The sequence below is a fragment of the Schistocerca cancellata genome, chromosome 3 (genome assembly GCF_023864275.1).
Source record: "Schistocerca cancellata isolate TAMUIC-IGC-003103 chromosome 3, iqSchCanc2.1, whole genome shotgun sequence".
In the NCBI taxonomy this organism is placed as follows: Eukaryota; Metazoa; Arthropoda; class Insecta; order Orthoptera; family Acrididae; genus Schistocerca; species Schistocerca cancellata.
Genome location: NC_064628.1, coordinates 648,893,835 through 648,897,337, shown reverse-complemented (window position 1 = coordinate 648,897,337; position 3,503 = coordinate 648,893,835). Strand labels below are relative to the sequence as shown.

At 51.2% G+C, this 3,503-nt stretch overlaps 1 non-coding gene across 1 annotated transcript; it reads right to left on the bottom strand.

Annotated features, from left to right (window-relative positions):
* Positions 1–1,234: 1,234 nt before the first annotated feature.
* On the bottom strand, positions 1,235–1,309 carry Trnat-ugu (transfer RNA threonine (anticodon UGU)). The gene has a single exon. It is a non-coding gene; the product is annotated as a tRNA-Thr (tRNA).
* Positions 1,310–3,503: the final 2,194 nt, after the last annotated feature.

Below are 3,503 nucleotides of genomic sequence, written 5' to 3'. Positions count from 1 at the left end.
CTGCGATGCGTACAGAAACAAACCAATATTGGGAAAAAGCACACTCCGCCATTCTTTATACAGTGACTTATGGAGATGTGAATCTAGGAGAAAAATAGGCCGCTAGCGTGTCGTCACTCGTTGATTTATTTATTTCTAAACAGAGCTGCCGTGCCACGTGCTGAGGTCAGGTCTGTGCTCATTAATGATGCATTTTTGGGAGATGTGTATCTGAATCGGTCCACGCATGCGCGCTGCATGAACTGCACGGCGATGCACTGCAGCATCGAGCGTGCAAACATTGCGTGAGTGCGTGACCAGCGTTACGGCGCTCTGCCGTGTCGAACGGGACAGTCACGTTGGCGCCACGTGCTGCGGTAAATTGCGCAGCTGCTATAATTAGGACACTAGCTGTCATGCGGAGAAACGCATCACTGAATCTCTGTTACAACTAAATCAAGGTAAAGGTAAGCGTGAAAACAGTTGCAGCAGATGGTTCGTTTTGGAACTTACGTGGCTGAACTCCGGGAGATGGCACTTTGGGTTACTTTTGCAGCAAGCAGTCAAAACTCACACTAAGACAAAAGGAAAACGACGCACCACAAAGGAATTATCCGAATGAGACGGAAATTGGTAGATGTGATGTAATGTACGGACAAACTAATAATTACAGTTTCAGAAAATCTGTATGATTTACTCGAGACAAAGCGTTTTATAAGCTGAGAGACTCAATAACATATTGGTCCACCTCTGGCTATTAGGCAAGCAGTTATTCGGGTCGGCATTTATTTATGGAGCTGTTGGATACCCGCTTGACGGGTATCGCGACAAATTCCGTCCAATTGACGGGTGAGATCGTCAAAATCCCGAAATGGTAGGAAGGCACAGCGCTTAATGGACCAAACTTTCTCAACTGGGGACAGATCCGGCAATCTTTCTGGCCAAGATTTGGTAACGCGAAGACAAGCTGTAGAAACTCTGGCCGTGAGAAGACTGGCATTATATTGATGAAATGTGAGCTCAGGATGGCTTGACACGAAGGGCAACAAAACGGGACGAAGAATATTGTCGACGTACCGTCGTGATGTAAATGTGCCGCGGATGACAACCAAAGGGATCCTTTGGCACCCTGAACCATCACTCCTCGTTGTCGAGCCGTATGTCGGGGAACAGCTAGATTGAAATGATAATTACATCAGGACCCTAAGCTATCGACAGGCGTTGATATACATCAACGGGGATAGTTGAAAATGTGTGCCCAGACCGGGACTCGAACCCGGGATCTCCTGCTTACATGGCAGACGCTCTATCCATCTGAGCCACCGAGGGCACAGAGGATAATGCGACTGCAGGGATTTATTCCTTGCACTCTCCCCGTGAGACCCACATTTCCAACTTAATGTCCACACACTACATTCGGAGTGCCCCTGCCCATTACACTCATCACTCACGGCAGACAATCTTACCGAGTCCCGTAAGAGTTCGGGCAATGCGTGTGCATCCAGCACAGAAGAAGAAGGTCAATGGCCGGTTTGCCTTAACTATATGAAAATGGTATCTGTTCTTTCAGACATGTCCGAAACAATAGATATTATCTTCATAACAGTTAAATGGCTATCCCACCGCTCCTTGGGGCGTCACCAGACACTTCTACTCTGGCCATCGGGGCTCATGTCGAAGCGGGGTTAATCACTGAAGACAATTTTCCTCCAGTCAATGAGATTCCAGGTCGTAGGCGGGTTTGTTCACGTTCACAGCATAGTTATCATGAAGATATAGATAAAAAGGCCAACAATCGCTCACGGACAATCTTGAAGTTAAATGACGTGTAGCATTTTCGGCTGGGATATTCCACGGAGTGGATTCTGCCTAGTCGAAAAGTTGTTTACGTTTGTGTTGTATGATGATGAGAAAAGGCGTAGGTTAAAACCCGGTGCTGGCATACAGCCTACGGCTCCCAAACAGCACTAAAGAGCCGCCTAGCTTAACGTCCCCATCCGACGTATGGATCACCATCATCAGTGTCACATGATATTAGTTCACACTGCGGAGAGCTTTGGAATTTAATCCAGGGCATTGGTGAGGAGATTGGTGATTAGGAACTTCAAGCCACCGCCACTCCTCTCCTTGATGTCTAAATACTGTTAACGAAGGTACGAGAACAATGAACAGGTTCCGAGTTTTGTGACTGGTTCGAAGACTAACAAGGGAGGTCAGTCGCCTGACGGCGCGTTTCGGCGCGGGCCCGCCCGTGCCGGCGCGCCGTAAGGCACGGAAGCTCGCACTGGGGCGTTTCGCTTCCAGTCGGGTGTGCCGCGGCAGTCCTCACTTGGGGAAGTGACGCGTCTCTCATAGCCTCTCCTTCCCAAGTTGCTCTTTCCGCCTTCCTGTGGTGCCAGATGTTAAGCTCGGCATACTGCCTTGCGATAAAAGGGAGAGCTGCGACCCAACCCGATGCGAAAGCGAAGGGTGCGTGGCACAGGGGGAGCTGTGTCGAGGGACCGAACATCAGTCCCTTCTGTTCGCAGGGCACAGACCAGCAGGTGCTCTGCATGCCGGCGACTTTGTTTGTCGGCGTGGGATCACGGCGCGAGTCGGCAAGGGCGCTTCGCCGCGCCCCTGGGTAACCGAGGCGTGTTCTGCCAAACCCAGGAGGTGGTGACATGGCGTGGGCTAGGTTAATTGGGTTCAGACCGCTGAACGACTGGGCGACCGACCCACCACCTGAGTAGGAGTGGGTCCTTGGCCGAGAGGTGGAAGCTTGGGCTAGTAGGCGGCGAAGGAAGAGAGGTGCATCCGCCTCTCCGGAGTGCGGGGTGCACTTGCCGAGGAGCGTCGGGTGAAATCGACGATGACGGAGCCACCGACGGGGACCAGTGCGCTGGCAACGGCGCGCTGAACCCTGCAGTTCGAAGAGTGCCCTTGGCCTTGGGGCGAGGCCGGTGGGCGAGCTGCAACAGACCCCCCCCCCCCATGCCAGACCAGAGGAGCCGGTCCGGGGTAAGAGACGGGCTCCCAACCTTTTTTCACTCGTCAATCAACATGGCCGAACAAGAGACGAGTGATTCGAGTGCGATTTCGAGGGCGAGTATGTCTACTGTCCCTACCTCACAGGAGGAAGTGGGACATGACGATGAGAATGTGTATGAGAGACACTGTCGTATCAGTCAAATTCTAGATTCCAGCATCAAGAATGGTAAAATAAGCCAGGCTGCAGTCTTGGCATTAAAGAACGAGCTCGCTGCCTGGGCTATTGCAAATGCGAAGCTTGAGGGGCGTCTCGAAGAGCTGGAAAAAGAGAATGCCAGACTAAGACAACAGTCAGTCAAGACATGGGCTGGAGTGGTGGCGCAAGCCGTCACGAAAGCTCAAACAACTAAAGAAACAATCGCCAAGATCTCAAAGAAACCAGACACGGCAGTCTTTTTAAGACCCCTGCCTGGTCAGACTATCAAAAAAGTACAGGAGATCTTCACAACAACAAACGACCCGGCAAGAGACAAAATAAAAATCAACAAGGTAAA